The sequence below is a fragment of the Scyliorhinus torazame genome, chromosome 2, assembly GCF_047496885.1.
Source record: "Scyliorhinus torazame isolate Kashiwa2021f chromosome 2, sScyTor2.1, whole genome shotgun sequence".
Taxonomy (NCBI): Eukaryota; Metazoa; Chordata; class Chondrichthyes; order Carcharhiniformes; family Scyliorhinidae; genus Scyliorhinus; species Scyliorhinus torazame.
Window position 1 is genome coordinate 149,918,338 of NC_092708.1, and position 18,173 is coordinate 149,936,510.

The window sequence follows — 18,173 nt, forward strand, 5'->3', positions numbered from 1 at the left end:
GTGCCTTAATGACTATCGTCCAGTGGCTCTGACATCCATCATCATGAAGTGCTTTGAAAGGTTAGTCATGGCACGAATCAACTCCAGCCTCCCGGATTGCCTTGATCCACTACAATTCGCCTACCACTGCAACAGGTCCACACAGATGCCATCTCCCTGACCCTGCACTCAACATTGGAACACCTAGATAACAAAGGCACCTATGTCAGACTCCTATTTATTGACTACAGCTCAGCCTTCAACACTATTATTCCTACGAAACTCATCTCCAAACTCCGTGGCCTGGGCCTCAGCTCCTCCCTCTGTGACTGGATCCTGAACTGCCTAACCCACAGACCACAATCAGTAAGGATAGGCAACAACACCCCCTCCACGATCATCCTCAACACCGGTGCCCCACAAGGCTGTGTCCTCAGCCCCCTAGTTACTCCTCATACACCTATGACTGTGTGGCTAAATTCCCCTCCAACTCAATTCTCAAATTTGCTGATGACACCACCGAAGTGGGTCGGATTTCAAACAATGACGAGACAGAGTACAGGAATGAGATAGAGAATCTGGTGAACTGGTGCGACGACAATAATCTTTCCCTCAATGTCAACAAAACGAATGAGATTGTCATTGACTTCAGGATGCGTACAGGAGAACCTGCCCCTGTCTACATCAATGGGAACTAAGTAGAAGAGGTTGAGAGTTTCATGTTTTTAGGTGTCCAGATTACCAGCAACCTGTCCTAGTCCCCCCCATTTCGACAATATAGTTAAGAAAGCCCACCAACGACTCTACTTTCTCAGAAGACTAAGGAAATTTGGCATGTCAGCTACGACTCTCACCAACTTTTACAGAGGCACCATAGAAAGCATTCTTTCTGGTTGTATCACAGCTTGGTATGGAGCCTGCTCTGCCCAAGACCGCACAAACTACAAAAGGTCATGAATGTAGCCCAGTCCATCACACAAACCAGCCTCCCATCCATTGACTCTGTCTATAATTCCTCGGAAAAGTAACCATAATGATTAAGGATCCCACGCACCCCGGACATACTCTCTTCCACCTTCTTCCGTCAGGAAAAAGATACAAAAGCTTGAGGTCACATACCAACCGACTCAAGAACATCTTCTTTCCTGCTGCCATCAGACGTTTGAATGCAGCTACCTCGTATTAAGTTGATCTTTTCTCTACATCCTAGTTATGACTGTAACATTACATTCTGTAGTCTCTCCTTCCTTCCCTATGTACGGTATGCGTTGTCTGTGTAGCATGCAAGAAACAACACTTTTTACTGCATACTAATACATGCGACAATAATAAATCAAATCAAATCAAATCAAAACCTTATGAGGGAAGGCTGGAGGGAAGGCTGGGCCTCAATCCATTGTAGTTTAGAAGACTGAGAGGTGATCTTATTGAAACACAAGATCCTGAGGGGACTTGACAGGGTGAAAGCTGAAAGGCTGTTTGCACTTGTGGGAGACACTAGAACAAGGAGACACCGTTTAAAAATAAACGGTCTGACTTATACAAGTCCCTGTGGAATTCTTCAAACACCTTATTAACCTGTTCCGAAACCATCACCAACTCCCGCACCTGAACTATCTCCCTCGCCGCAGCCTCCCTATGGAGCTGACTTGTCCACATACGCCCTGCCTTCTCTCCGTACTCATGAACAGCCCCCAAACGCCCTTCTCAACTGACACATTGCTTTCCCCGTGGACAATAGGTCAAACCTCAACTGAGTCAGCAAGCCCGGCTGGGACCTGTCCACCTTCGGTTCCAGCATTATGTTTCAATCCCCCTCTACTATCAGCTCATGGGTATCCAAAGCTCTCTTCATGAACCCCGCATCGACCCAATTGGGGCCACATATGCTTACCAATACCACCAACACCACCCCCCACCCCACCCCACCCCTCCAATGCACCCATCACTATCACATACCTGCCCCCCGGTCAACCGCCACCTTCTCCATCTGAAACCTCACCCTCTTGCCAACCAAGATCGCCACCCATACATACTCTCAAACCCCGAATGAAACACCTGACTCACCCACCACTTCCTAAGCCTCACCTGATCCTTCGCCCTCAAATGGGCCTCCTGCAGCATCATCACATCAGCTTTCAACTTCTTCAAGTACGCAAAAACTCTCGCTCTCTTCATCGGCCCCCCTAATCCCCTCAATTCCACGTCACCATTCTGACCAGGGGTCTCTCATCCCTGCTCTCCCCCCACCCCCATCCACCATCACCATTACCCTGGGCCCTGCCCATCCAGCCAGGCCCTCCCTCCCTTTGTTACCCCTCCCTCTCCCAGAATCCCCCCATCCACTTTGTCTTGCAAACACGTCACCTAGTGTCGATTCCCTCCCCCCACCATTCACACCTCCCAAATCCATCGAAACCTGCTCGGCCAGGCTCCAGCGGCCGCAGCCGTCCCCCCACCGCACTCCCATTCACTAGCCAACCTACGTTTGGTAGTGGTGACCCCTGCACAGCCCCCCTCCTCCCAACCCCTCCGCAGTAACCCGACCTCACATGCCCAGAATCCACCAAGGAACAATACTGAACCGCACCCATAAGGAAAAAGAGAAAACCAAAACCCAGAACACATGTAAACAAAACCTTCCCATTCAAGAGACAGGGCAGCACGGTAGCACTGTGGATAGCACAATTGCTTCACAGCTCCAGGGTCCCAGGTTCGATTCCGGTTTGGGTCACTGTCTGTGCGGAGTCTGCACATCCTCCCCGTGTGTGCGTGGGTTTCCTCCGGGTGCTCCGGTTTCCTCCCACAGTCCAAAGATGTGCAGGTTAGGTGGATTGGCCATGCTAAAAATTACCCTTAGTGTTCAAAATTGCCCTTAAGCGTTGGGTGGGGTTACTGGGTTATGGGGTGTGGACCTTGGGCGGAGGTGTGGACCTTGGGTAGGGTGCTCTTTCCAAGAGCCGGTGCAGACTCGATGGGCCGAATGGCCTCCTTCTGCACTGTAAATTCTATGATGAAACAAAACCCAAACAAATAGAAAACTCTCCATAAGAAAAGCACAATCACCATCCCCACCAACCAAGTCCAATACCAACTCTCATCTCAGTCCCAGTCCATCACCCTTAATGAATGCCTCCACCGTCTCAAAATAAAATCCCTCGAATTGTGAGTCACTGTCAACTTTGCAGGGTAAACCACTCCGAATCTCATTCCGCTGCCATACAATGCCACCTTCACCCGTCCAAAGGGGTCCACACGCCTTCATTTTTTTTTAATAAACAATTTTATTGAGATATTTTTGGCATTGTAAACAGTTACAGTGTACAGTAATGCGTGAATATCAACAAAAACATAGTGCAAATAACCAATCCTCTCTCATAAACAGTACCCGACTATTTATCCCCCCGATTCTACTCTAATCTACCCACCCCCCCTCCCCCCAGCTGACGTTTAATTCCCCGCGAAGAAGTCAATGAATGGTTGCCACCTTCGGGCGAACCCCAGTAAAGATCCTCTCAAGGCGAACTTAATTTTTTCTAGACCAAGAAAGCTCGACATGTCCTAGAGCCATACTTCGGTGCTTTGAGTCCCTCCATGCCAGCAGTATGCGTCACTGGGCTACCAGGGAAGCAAAGGCCACGACGTCGGCCTCATTCTCCTCCTGGACCCCCGGGTCTTCCGAGACCCCAAAAATTGCCACTACTGGACTCATCACCACCCTAGTTTTCCGTACCTGGGACATGACGTCCGCAAATCCCTCCCAGTATCTCCTAAGTTTTGGACATGCCCAAAACATGTGGACGTGATTCGCTGGTCCCCCCATGCATCCAGCACACTTGTCTTCACCCCAAAGAATTTGCTCATCTGGGCCACAGTCATGTGGGCCCGGTGGATGACCTTGAACTGAATCAGCCTGAGCCTAGCATATGTTGCAGTTGAATTTACCCATGATGTGGAGATGCCGGTGTTGGACTGGAGTGGGCACAATACGAAGTCTTACAACACCAGGTTAAAGTCCAACAGGTTTGTTTTGATGTCACTAGCTTTCGGAGCGCTGCTCCTTCCTCAGGTGAATGAAGAGGTATGTTCCAGAAACATATATATAGACAGATTCAAAGATGCCAGACAATGCTTGGAATACGAGCATTAGCAGGTGATTAAATCTTTACAGATCCAGAGATGGGGTAACCCCAGGTTAAAGAGGTGTGAATTGTGTCAAGCCAGGACAGTTGGTAGGATTTCGCAGGCCAGATGGTGGGGGATGAATGTAATGTGACATGAATCCCAGGTCCCGGTGACGCCGCACTCATGTGTGCGGAACTTGGCTATAAGTTTCTGCTTGGCGATTCTGCGTTGTCGCGCGTCCTGAAGGCCGCCTTGGAGAACGCTTACCCGGAGATCAGAGGCTGAATGCCCTTGACTGCTGAAGTGTTCCCCAACTGGAAGGGAACATTCCTGCCTGGTGATTGTCGCCCGATGTCCTTTAATTCGTTGTCGCAGCGTCTGCATGGTCTCGCCAATGTACCAAGCTTCGGGACATCCTTTCCTGCAGCGTATGAGGTAGACAACGTTGGCCGAGTCGCACAAGTATGTACAGCGTACCTGGTGGGTGGTGTTCTCACGTATAATGGTGGTATCCATGGCGATGATCTGGCACAAATTGCAGAGATTGCCATGGCAGGGTTTTGTGGTGTCGTGGTCACTGTTCTGAAGGCTGGGTTGTTTGCTGCAAACAATGGTTTGTTTAAGTTTGCGCGGTTGTGGGGGTGTGTGGATGACCTTGGCAAGATGTTCATCTACATCAATGACGTGTTGAAGGCTGTGAAGAATATGTCGTAGTTTCTACTCTCCGGGAAAGTACTGGACGACGAAGGATATTCTGTCGGTTGTGTCCCATGTTTGCCTTCTGAGGAGGTCGGTGCGGTTTTTTGCTGTGGCGCGTTGGAACTGTTGATCGATGAGTTTAGCGCCATATCCCGTTTGTACAAGGGCATCTTTCAACGTCTGTTACGCTCCACCACGTCTGAGCAGATCCTGTGTATACGGGGAGATTGTCCATAGGTGATGGCTTCTTTAATGTGTTTAGGGTGGAAGCTGGAGAAGTGGAGCATCGTGAGGTTATCCGTGGGTTTGCGGTAAAGCGAAGTGCTGAGGTGACCGTCCTTGATGGAGACGAGTGTGTCCCAGAATGCAACTGATTTTGGAGAGTAGTCCATGGTGAGTCTGATGGTTGGATGGAACTTATTGATGTCATCGTGTTTCAGTGATTCTTCGCCGTGGGTCCAAAGGAAAAAAATGTCATCGATGTATCTGGTGTATAACGTCGGTTGAAGGTCCTGTGTGGTGAGTAGGTCTTGTTCAAACTTGTGCATGAAGATGTTGGCGTATTGGGGTGCGAATTTGGTCCCCATGGCTGTTTCATGCGTCTGGATGAAGAACTTGTTGTCGAAGGTGAAGACGTTGTGATCCAGAATGAAGCGGATGAGTTGCAGAATTGCGTCTGGAGATTGGCAGTTGTCGGTGTTGAGTACTGAGGCTGTTGCAGCAACGCCGTCATCATGGGGGATGCTGGTGTAGAGTCCCGAGACGTCCATTGTGACGAGGAATGTTCCTGGTTCAACTGGTCCATGGTTGCTGAGTTTCTGTAGGTAGTCCGTCGTGTCGCGACAGAAGCTGGACGTACCTTGTACGATGGGTTTCAAGATGCCCTCGATGTAGCCAGAGAGGTTCTCACACAGGGTCTCATTGCCTGAAACAATAGGACGGCCTGGTGTGTTGGCCTTGTGTATTTTCGGGAGGCAGTAGAGATCTCCAATGCGGGGAGTACGTGGGATGAGAGCACGTAGGGTGCTCTGAAGATCTGGATCCATGTTGTACGGCGCGACCGCTGCAGGTCGTTGTCTTGCGCATGCGCGGCCACGGACCTGGCAATTCTCCAGGGGTTTAAATCGGGAAGGCCGTGCGCACGGCTGCTAGTCCCTCACCCGTCGGAGGACTGGTGCTGGGGTCTAGACAATTTTTCCCACGTAAAATGCCACGGATCTCCCGGACATAGCCCCAAAATCGGAGAATCAAGCATATACCACCAACAATGCATTACTTCCTCAGCCTTGCACTGAAGGTTTAATTTAAGATATATGCAAAAATACCAGTTTAGAATTTGAACCAATGGTCTTCTATCTTCACCTGCTGGCATATTGAAATCAATTAACACCGAGGATAATCCTGGGGATTATCAGAAATGAAGAGTTTCATGAATATTTCAAGGAATAAGCAGGTTAGTGGACTTCCGGTGATAGTGATGCGCTGAGCAGACGTACATCAGGTGGCTCTCATCCAAACCAGGACAAAAAAAAGGCACTTTTAGTTGAATTCTGTCCAAATTTCAAAGGAAAAAATCCCTCAACAACCAAAGGACGGCAACCAAGAAAAGTGCCAGCGAACGGGAGCTCTAAGGGCCAAAGAGACAACAGAAGCCGCGGAAAGAGCCACGACCAGCAGGCAGACGAGACACCTGGACATGCATGGAAGAGCTTCCTCATGAAGGAGCTGACCGCTGTGAAGGGGGCGGTCAGGATAGAAATCTAGGTGTCGGTCAAGGTGGCAATGGCTGAGGCGATGGCTACCATGCAGAAGGCAATCGAAATGAAATGAAAATCGCTTATTGTCACAAGTAGGCTTCAAATGAAGTTACTGTGAAAAGCCCCTAGTCCCCACATTCCGGCGCCTGTTCGGGGAGGCTGGTACGGGATGGGCTGGGAAAGAAAGTGGTGACTCAGGAGAGGACGATCCTCCACCTGGAAAAGGTCTCGATGGACCAGAGCGACAGAATCGTCACCCTGGAGGCAGAAGTAAAAAGGTTGGTGGTGGTCCAGGGGAACTTAAGGGGGAAAGTTAAGGACCAGGAGAACAGGTCCCAACGACAAAATATCAGAATCATGGATCTGCCGGAAAGGTTCGAGGACAAAGACCCAATGGATTACGTTGCCCAAATGCCCAAACTTAGTCGGGAGAGACAGCTTCCCCAAACCCCCAGAGTTCGGCAGAGCGCACAGGTTGCTCAGACTGAAACCTAAGGCCGAGGAGCAGCCGAGGGCGATTATCGCAAAGATCCACCGATATCCGGACCGTGAGAGAATCCTGCGGTGGGCACGCCAGGTGAAAGCGAGAACCTGGGAAGGACAAAGAAATCAGAATCTACCAAGACATTGGGGCAGATCTAGCAAAACGCAGGACCGAGTTTAACCAGGCAAAATCGACCCTGTCCAAGAACGGGGTACATTTCGGTATGTTGTTCCCAGCTAGGCTCTGGCTCATGTAGCAAAAAAAGGAACATTACTTTAACTCCCCGGAGGAAGCAAATGAGTTCATCAGAACCAACGGCCTGGTCAAGGGACAGGCACTGGAACGATGGGAGTTGTGCAGGGAAAGACTGTTAGAGAGCAAAAGACTCTGGGACAGTGAGCATGTTTGCGAGTGACTGTGCTGGCTCGTTCCGACCATAAAGGGAAGACTGAGTCTTAAAAAGAAGCGAGGACGGGGGAAAGGCAGGTGAGGGTTTAAACAGGGAAAATGGGCATTCAGCGTACATAAGGAAGGAGCTAGACCAACTCAGGGAGGGAGCCAAAACACTAGCAGAAATAGCTGGCACGTTGAGACAAAAAGCGAGGGGGACCGCAGCGCACCTCCCGGCAGGGAGGGAGAGCCTGGTTGGGGGTTGGCGGGGGGGGGGGGGGGGGGGGGGGGGTGGGGGGGGGGGGTGCACAAGGAAGGGGAAGAGGAAAGCACAGGGGAAGACGGGGAAAGGGCGGTGCAATGATGGGAGGGGTACTGGGAGGGAAAGGAACACAAAAGGAACAGAGTAGGAAAAATGATTTGGGTGTCATACAGGGTTTGGCAAGGGAGAAACAGGCTGAAGAAACAAGATGGCGCCGCAAGCAGCCACTTTGGAACAAAGGGAGAGAGACCCCAGAATGCAGGGGTGCACACATGTGGTGTACACTAGTTGGCAACCATGTTGGGTGCCCCCTGGACAAAGGGAAATCCCGTTGCGCAGGGGCCCAGGCCTCATTGTGACAACTGTGACCGTGGCCATTTTGGACTGCCCCCTTACAAAGTGAAATCCCGGAGTGCAAGGGTGTGTCCACCAGGTAAGTATGGTTGATCACGCAGGAGCGGAGGGTGTCGTGTTATGTACTCTAGGATAACACAGGCTGCAACTGGATGCAGCTTTAACCAAAAGATACTCCAGACCTTGACGTTATTTCAATCTGATTTATTGAACCAATAGCACAGTTAGCACAGTTCTCTATGAGTTCGACTCTCTGCTAACCTAAGTGTGGTTACTCTGTCTGACTGAACCAGACTAGCTCTTAGCCATGTGCTTGAGGTGTGATACTGTACATACACCCTGACTCACTCTGTCGATGTTCATCAGTGGAAAGAGGCGGAATGAGTGCCTCGTGCCTTTTATAGTGAGATACCACCCCTGAGTGTCCTGTCTGCTCATTCGTCATGTCCTGTTCTCTGTGTTCATTAGCTGCCTGTCTGTATATCATTACATCTCCCCTTTTTTTAATGTTTTGTTGGCACATGGGAACATACTTACATGTGGTGGCATATATTAACATATTTACATGCAGTGGCATATGTGAACGTATTTACATGTGAAGACAGCTGTCTAATGTGAGAAAACAGAACATAGCAACCAAAACAAATGTACATAAGTCCAGTCTCTGGGGCTTGCATCTGAACCTTGCCGTCCGCCGGAGAGGTAGTGGTGGGGACGATGCGCCTTGACAGGCGGGATGGAAGCCTGACTGGTGGCCTCGTAGTTCGAGGCATCAGGAGGTGGCAAAACAATGGACGGAAACGGAGAAGAAAGCGGTTGCGGGCAGGCAACTTTGCGCAGTGCCCGTCTGTTTCGTCGCACAACAGAACCATCAGCCATACGTACAACATACGAGCGGGGCGCAGCCTGTTGAACAAAGACAGCTGGAGCAGACTAGCCACCATCCGGTATCTTGATCCTGACCGTGTCAGCCGGGGATAACACGGGCAAATCGGTGGCATGAGCATCATAACCCTGCTTTTGCCGGTCTTGGAGTTGCTGCACCTTCTGCAGCACCGGGAGGTGATCCAGGTTGGGCAAGTGTATGGCTGGAAGTGTCGTCCACAGCCCTGTTCATCAGGAGCTGAGCCGGCGACATGCCAGTGGACAGTGGGGTCGCCCTGTACGGAAGCAGCGCGATGTAGATGTCAGAAGCAGAATCCACGGCCTTGCAGATGAGCTGTTTCACAATGTGCACCCCTTTTTCAACCTTCCCATTGGACTGCGGATAGTGTGGGCTGGAAGTGACATGTTTGAAATGGTATGACTTGGCAAACATAGACCACTTGTGGCTGTTGAAGCACGGGCCATTGTCACTCATGACAGTGAGTGGGATACCATGCCTGGAGAATGTCTCCTTACAGGCCTTGATGACGGTCCGAGATGTGAGGTCTGAGAGCTTCACAACTTCAGGGTAATTGGAGAAATAGTCAATAATCAACACGTAGTCACGACCATTCGCACGAAAGAGGTCGATGCCAACCTTGGACCACGGGGAGGTCTCGATTTCATGCTGCCGGAGCGTCTCCTTGCTCTGCGCTGGCTGGAAGCATTGACAGGTCGCACAGTTGAGGACCATATTCGAGATGTCCTGGCTAATACCGGGCCAGTAGACAGCCTGACTGGCTCTGCGTCTGCACTTCTCGACGCCCAGGTGTCCCTCATGGATTTGGTGGAGCACCAAGCTCTGGAGACTGAGGTGGAATGACAATCCGGTCCAGCTTGAGGAGGATACCATCAATCACCATCAGGTCGTCCTTTACATTGTAAAATTGAGGGCACTGCCCTTTCTGCCAGCCATTGGCGCGGTGGTGCATGACACGCTGCAAGAGGGGGTCTTTGGCTGTCTCCTCGCGGATACGAACCACCTTCTCATCAGGTGCCGGGAGGGTGCTAGCACACAGCTGCACCTGTGATTCAATCTGCTGGATGATTTCCAGCGGTTCACTAGGCAATGTGATGGAGTGGGACAATGCATCAGCGATGATGAGCTCCTTGCCAGGCGTGTACACTAAGTTAAAGTCGTACCTTCTGAGTTTGAGGAGGATGCGCTGCAATCGAGGTGTCATGTCGTTCAAGTCCTTGTGGATAATGTGGACCAGAGGCCTATGATCCGTCTCGACAGTGAATGTTGGCAGGCCGTAGACATGCCAGTGAGAAGACCCAGGCATTCCTTCTCTATTTGCGCATACCTTGTTTCGGTGGGCGTCATGTCCCTCGATGCGTAGGCTACCGGTGCCCAGGATGAAGTGCCATCGCGTTGAAGCAGCACCGCACCAATGCCATCCTGGCTCGCATCTGTCGAGATCTTCGTCACCCTGTCTGGGTCGGAAAATGCCAAGACGGGTGCAGTGGTGAGCTTGGCTTTCAGCTCCAACCACTCTGCCTGATGTGCTGCCTTCCACTCAAAGGCAGTGGACTTTTTTACCAGTTTCGTAGGGCCATGGTGTGTGAGGCCAGGTTTGGGATGAACTTGCCCAGAAAAGTGACCATGCCCAGGAAGCGCAAAACCGCCTTCTTGTCTTCAGGGACCTTCATGGCTTCGATGGCCTTGACCTTGTCTGTGTCCGGGCGCACGCCCCTAGGAACCTGAGCGTCGACAAGCCAAAGCAACATTTGGACCTGTTCAGCTTCAGTCCATTGGCATGGACACGGCGGAATACCTGCTGCAGACAGGAAACATGCTCTTCAGGGGTCGTGGACCATATGATGATGTCGTCCACGCACACATGAACCCCTTCAATGCCCTCCATCATCTGCTCCATGATGCGATGGAAGATCTCCGATGTCGAGACAATGCCAAACGGCATGCGATTATGGCAGTATCTACCAAACGGTGTGTTGAAGGTGCAGAGCCTTCTGCTGGATTCATCCAGCTGGATTTGCCAAAATCCATGTGACGCATCTAACTTGGTGAAAAAACGTGCGTGTGCCATCTCACTGGTGAGTTCCTCCCGCTTCAGGATGGGGTAGTGTTCACGCATTATATTCTTACTGAGATCCTTGGGATCAATGCAGATGCGCAGGTCTCCCGAAGGCTTTCTAACACATACCATCGAGCTGACCCAGTCAGTCGGTTCGGTTACCTTGGAAATGATGCCCTGTTGCTGAAGATCCTTGAGCTGTGCCTTCAGACGCTCCCTCAGCGGACCCGGGACCCGGCGTGGTGTGTGGACCACTGGCTTGGTATCAGGTCATAGCAGAATCTTGTATCGATATGGCAGTGTGCCCATCCCGTCGAACGCATCCGGATACTGAATGAGGATGTCGTCAATGCCAGCCTGAAGATCCACATTGATGGATGTCGTTATGTAAACCCACTGCACGAGGTTCAGCTGCTTGCAGGCATGCGCGCCAAGTAGGGATGCCCTGTCTGGCTTGACAATTTCAAAATGTAACCGTGCATGGGTGCTCCGGTTGGAGACGAGTAGATGGCAGGATCCCAGTGCCGTGATGGCATTTCCGTTGTAGCCCAGGAGCCTGCAGGCTGCTGGAAGGACCATGGGGGCTTCTTAATGCGTTTGAAATCTGCCTGTGAGAGGAGGTTGGCAGAAGCACCTGTGTCCAGCTTAAACTGGATGGAGCAGTGGTTGACCTGCATCACCACACGCCATTCGTCCACAGAATCCACAGCAAGGATGGATTGAATTTGTGATGAGTTGGATGTGGCATATTCACACTTGGTAATGATGCCCACACAGTAGGCGGAGTCCAGGCATTCTTCCTCTGGATCCGTTGTGCTGCAGGTTCAGAATCCTGTAAGCGTTGTTGCACACTCTGAACGCGCTGTCGTCGGAATTGAGAGCGCTGGCCCCTGACTGGTGGTGCAGACCTGCACAAGGCTGCATAGTATCCAGGCTTCCCGCAGTTTAAACATCACCTGCCTCTTGCAGGGCAGTGTTTCGTTAAGTGGGCGTTGCCGCAGTTCGAGCACATCATGACGTCGGCGTCCTGAAGCTCCATGCGTCATCGCACATGCACAGTGCGGGTGTCGGCCGCTTCGTTATCCCATTCGCATCGCGCATGCGTGGGGCCCCGGGAAAAGCGTGCGAAATGGCCGCTTTCATCAATGCTGAGGCGCTGCATCCGGGAGATTGCCTGCACACTCTCTGCCTCATGGGAGGCAAGTTTCTCATTTTCAGCCGATTTGTACTGGGCATAGCGATTTTTGGCGTGCTCATGCACTGTGCATGTTTCAATCGCGACTGGCAGGGTCATATTCTTGCTTTTCAGTAGCTGCTCTCTCAGAGGATCAGAGTGAACTCCAAAAACGATTTGGTCTCTAATCATGGAGTCAGCAATATCACCAAAGTTGCAGGGCAACGCTAGCAGGTGGGGGTTAATTAAGAAGGAGTTGAAAGATTCATCTTTACCTTGTAGACGCTGTTTGAATATGTAGCGCTCGAAGATTTCATTGGTGTCCACTTCACAGAGACTATCAAACTTGTCCAGAATGGTCTGAAACTTTGTCTTGTCCTGGCCTTCGGTGAAGTGATAAGAGTTGAAGAGTTTGATGGCTTGATCACCCGCTGTTGAGAGGAGAAGCGCGATCTTCCTTGCATCAGACGCACCCACGAGGTCTGAAGCTTCGATGTACAGCAGAAACTTTTGCTTGAATGTCCGCCAGTTGGCACTGAGATTGCCGGAGGTCCTGAGCTGGTGAGGAGCCTGAATCTTCTCCATGGTGCCGGGATACATTCGCTGGTTGTCACGGAACGGACTGAGGTAAACCACCTAGATTAAGCAGTCTCCTGGTAGCATGTCGTGTTATGTACACTGGGATAACACAGGCTGCAACTGGATGCAGCTTTAACCAAAAGATACTCCAGACCTTGAAGTTAGTTCAATCTGATTTATTGAACCAGTATCATAGTTAGCACAGTTCTCTATGAGTTTGACTCTCTGCTAACCTAAGTGTTGTTACACTGTCTGACTGAACCAGACTAGCTCTTAGCCACGTGCTGGAGGTGTGATACTGTACATACACCCTGGCTCACTCTGTAGATGTTCATCAGTGGAAAGAGGCGGAGTGTGAGTGCCTCATGCCTTTTATAGTGAGATACCACCCCTGACTGTCCATCCTGCTCATTGGTCATGTCCTGTTCTCTGCGTTCATTAGCTGCTTGTCTGTGCCTGTCTGTTTATCATTATCTGCATGTCCGCATATCATGACAGGGGGGACAAAACCCCCCACCAGGATTATCACCTGGAATGTCAGGGGCCTTAACAGCCCGATGAAAAGATCCAGAGTCTTCGCCCACCTAAGAAGCCAGAAGGCCGACATATTCTTCTGCAGGAAACACACCCGAGGGAGGACGGACTGCGGGTAAGAAAGGGCTGGGAGGGACAACGACGTACCATTGATGCTGCAGGACGAGGTTCACGGCGGCAAGGACGGTTACAGTCCAAAGGGTCCGTATGTCATAGTCAGTGGTGTCCTAGACAGGGCACCAGTAATTCTGGTCAATTTGTATGTGCGAACGACACAGGCTTCATAAAAAAGACAATGGCAGAAATTCCCGACATCAACACGCACCGACTGATCACGGGGGATGACTTCAACTGTGTACAGGACCCACTGACAGGCCGATCGAACCCCAGATTGGGTAAAAGGGCAGGCATGGCGAGTGAGCTTGGAACATTCATGGAGCAGATGGGGGCGGTGGACACTTGGCGGTTCCTAAACCCCGGTGAGAAGGAATTCTTGTTCTTTTCGCCGGTCCACAAAGCATACTTGAGGAGAGACTTCTTTGCAGTGGGGAAAGAGCGGAATATTCTGCGATAGCTATCTCCGACCATACTCCACACTACATGGATGTGAGGTTGGACATGGACCTGCTGGCTGACAAGGTCTTCTGCCAAAAAATATCACAAGCCATAGGGGAATATGTTACAAATAACCGGAATGGTCTCACCTTTCACGTTCTGGGAGGCACGGAAGGCAGTGTTTAGTGGATGGATTGTAGCCTAGAAGGCATGAAGAGATAGGGAAAAGAGGGTGGCCAGGCAACACCTGATCGACTCCATTCTGGAAGTCGACATAAAATGCTCTGAGGCCCCGACCGTAGAGCTTCTCGCGGAGAAGAAAAAGCTACATATGGACTTTAACCTGCTATCAACCAGGAAAGCAGACTTCCGGTTGTGACCATGGAGTGAGTGGTCACATACAGGGCTGATCCTACTTAAAGTCACAGAAAAGGGCTCTTTTCACGCAGATCCGGGTGGAAATTTGATGAAAAGGCGTAGGTGAATGTTAGAGGAGTAGTTTGATGTACCATCAATGACGACAGACGAGAGTCGGAAGAGTAAACTGTGGCTTTAATCAGCGAAAAGCCACCTGCTGGCAGACGGTCCCAGAATGAGGGCAGGGCTGGACGTTAGCTACCTTTATACTTGAGCCCGAGGGGCGGAGCCAGCAGGGACAAACCCAGACATGTAACAAACAGTAAGAACAGTAAGTACAATAATTAAGAACAGTATGTACAGTATAATACAGTGGTTCACCACATTCACCCCCTGTTAAAAAAGAGGCGGGGGTGAAGTGAACGGGTTGAATTAGAGATCGAGTCTGTCGGGGGCTCAGACCTTCCGCTGTGATCCCCTCAGTCCCGGCTGTGGTGAGGACATTGGTGTCGGATGAAGTGTTGAGGCCTGCGTATCCAGGAGCGTGTCGTCTTCCGGATAAGTAGCAACAGAGGGAGACGGTGTAGAGTTGTGAGTAGCAACGGGGCGGAGACAGTGTAGAGTCGGGGGTAGTGGTGATGGTCGCTGGGGAACCTGCAGGTGCCAAGTCCCGAAGGGAGACTGTGTCCTCCCGCCCGTCATGGTGTGCCACATAGGCATATTGGGGGTTAGCATGGAGGAGAAGGACCCGTTCGACCAGGAGATTCGACTTGTGACTCCTCGCATGCTTCCGGAGGAGGACAGGCCCTGGAACCGTCAGCCACGACGGGAGCGAGACCCCTGAGGTGGACTTCCTGGGGAAGACAAACATCCTCTCATGAGGGGTCATATTGGTGGTGGTACACAGGAGCGACCGGATGGAGTGGAGCGCATCGGGAAGGACCTCCTGCCAGCGGGAGACAGGGAGACTTCTAGACCGTAGGGCAAGAAGGGCGGCCTTCCAGACCATCACGTTCTCCCTCTCCACCTGTCCATTTCCCCGGGGTTGTAGCTGGTAGTCCTGCTTGAGGCGATGCCCTTGCTAAGCAGGAACTGACGCAGCTCATCACTCATGAAGGAGGAACCTCGATCGCTATGGATGTAAGTGGGAAAACCGAACAAGGTGAAGAGCCTGGATGACTGTGGCAGAGATCATGTCAGGGCACGGGATGGCGAAAGGGAAACGTGAGTATTCATCAATGATGTTGAGAAAGTACACATTACGGTCAGTGGAGGGGAGGGGCCCTTTGAAATCGATATTGAGGCGCTCAAAGGGGCGGGAGGCCTTTACCAGGTGCGCTCTATCCGGCAGATAGAAGTGCGATTTGCACTCCGCGCAGACCTGGCAGTCCCTGATCATGGTCCTGACCTCCTCGATGGATTGAGGCAGGTTGCGGGCCTTGATAAAATGGAAAAAACGGTGACCCCCAGGTGACAGAGGTCATTGTGGAGGGCCTGAAGTTGGTCTACTTGTGCCGCGGGATAGGGCATCTCGGGGCTCATTGAGCTTCCCAGGTCAATACAAGATATCATAATTATAGGTGGAGAGTTCAATCCTCCACCTTAGGATCTTGTCATTCTTGATCTTGCCCCGCTGCATATTGTTAAACATGAAGGCAACCGACCGTTGGTCAGTGAGGAGAGTGAATCGCCTGCCGGCCAGGTAATGCCTGCAATGTCGCACAGCTTCCACAATGGCCTGGGCTTCCTTATCGACGGAGGAATGTCGAATTTCGGAGCCCTGGAGGGTACGGGAGAAGAAAGCCACGGGCCTGCTTGCCTGGTTGACGGTAGCGGCCAGAACAAAGTCAGATGCATCGCTCTCCACTTGGAACGGGATGGACTCGTCTACTGCGTGCGTCGTGGCTTTGGCAATATCTGTTTTGATGCGGTTGAAGGCCAGGTGGGCCTCAGCCATCAGGGGAAAAATGGTGGATTTAATGAGTGGGTGGGCCTTGTCCGCATAATAGGGGACCCACTGGGCATAATAGGAAAAGAACCCCAGGCATCTCTTCAGGGCCTTGGGGCAGTGGGGGAGTGGAAGTTCTAGGAGGGGGCGCATGTGGTCGGGATCGGGCCCTAGGACTCCGTTTTCCACAACGTAGCTAAGGATGGCTAGGCGTGTTGTGCGGAAAACGCATTTCTCCTTATTGTATGTTCGGTAAAGGAGCTTGGTGGTGTGGAGGAAATGTTGGAGGGTAGCGTCATGGTCTTGCTGGTCATGGCCGCAGATGGTGACATTATCCAGATACAGGAACGTGGCCCGCAGCCCGTACTGGTCAACCATTCGGTCCATCTCCCGTTGGAAGATCAAGACTCCATTGGTGACGCCGAAGGGGACCCTGAGGTAGTGGTAGAGGCGGCCATCTGCCTCGAAGGCAGTGTATTGGCGGTCCTCCGGGCGGATAAGGAGCTGGTGGTACGCGGAATTCAAGTCAATAGTGGAGAAGACTCGGTACTGCGCAATCTGATTGACCATGTCAGATATGCGTGGGAGGGGGTACGCATCGAGCTGCATGTACTGGCTGATGGTCTGACTGTAGTCGATGACCATCCGGTGCTTCTCCCCAGTTTTGACGACCACCACTTGGGCTCTCCAGGGGCTAGTACTGGCCTCTCTGATCCCTTCCCGCAGGAGTCGCTGAACCTCCGACCTGATAAAGGCCTTATCCCGAGCACTGTATCATCTACTCCTAGTGGCGACGGGCTTATAGTCCGGGGTGAGGTTAGCAAAGAGCGGGGGTGGGGCGACCTTTAGGGTCGAGAGGCTACAGACGGTGAGAGGGGGCAGGGGTCCATCGAACTCCAAGGTAAGACTTTTGAGGTGGCATTGGAAATCTAGACCTAGTAGTAGCGCAGCGCAGAGTTGGGGGAGGACGTAGAGCTTGAAATTTTTGCACTCGATGCCCCATACTGTAAGGTTGCGACACACTATCCACGGACTTCCAAGGAATGTGATTCGGAAGGCAGGGAGATTTTTTGGGTCACGGGTAAAATTGGGAGGGAGCAGCGCCGTACCATATCTGGGTGAATAAAACTCTCCGTGCTCCCGGAGTCGAAGAAGCAGCTCTTCTCGTGGCCATTGATCCAGACGGCCATCATGGATTTAATGTGGTGATGAGGTCGAGATTGGTCGCGGGTGATGGAGGGGAGCTTCGGAAGGTGGGTGGGCTGATCGAGGGTAGCAGAGGCCAGCGTACGATCTGGTGAGCAGGGTTTCTGGGAGGTGGCGGGGTGATTCCAAGATGGCGGCCCCCACGGGTCGCACGTGGCGGGTGGCGTTGAAGATGGCGGCCCCCAGGGTGGCACATGGCAGGTGGCATCGAAGATGGCGGCCAAGATGGCAGCCCGCACGGGTTGCACGTGGCGGGTGGCGTCGAAGATGGCGGCCCCCATGGGTCGCATGTGGCGGATGATGTGGAAGATGGGGGCGGTCTCCGTGGGCTACACACAGCGCTGCTGGGTTTAGAAACAGGTCGAGCCTGGCAGACTTTAGAGAAGTCGCCCTTCTTTTCGCACCCATTGCAGATCGCACTCCTCGCTGGGCACTGTTGTCTGGGGTGCTTACCCTGGCCACAGAAGTAACATTTCTGGCCTCCGGAGTTGGCAGGTCGCTGCGCCACTCAGGCTTGCGGCGCCCCTGGGTCGGGTGATGGCGGCGCCGATGATGTCCACGATGGTGCCGCGTGGTCGGATGTGTAGGCATCCATGTTATGGAAGGCCACTCCCAACGAGTCCGAGAGTTGTACTGTGTCTTGGAGGTCGAGTGTACCCCCTTCTAGTAGGATGTAATTAGATTTTATGCCTGCGACATAGGCGTCCCGGATCAGCAATTCGGTGTGCTTGACAGCCGATACCGCCTTACAACTGCAGTTCCGGCCGAGTACCCGCAAGGCGCGCAGAAATGCAGCTTGCGATTCTC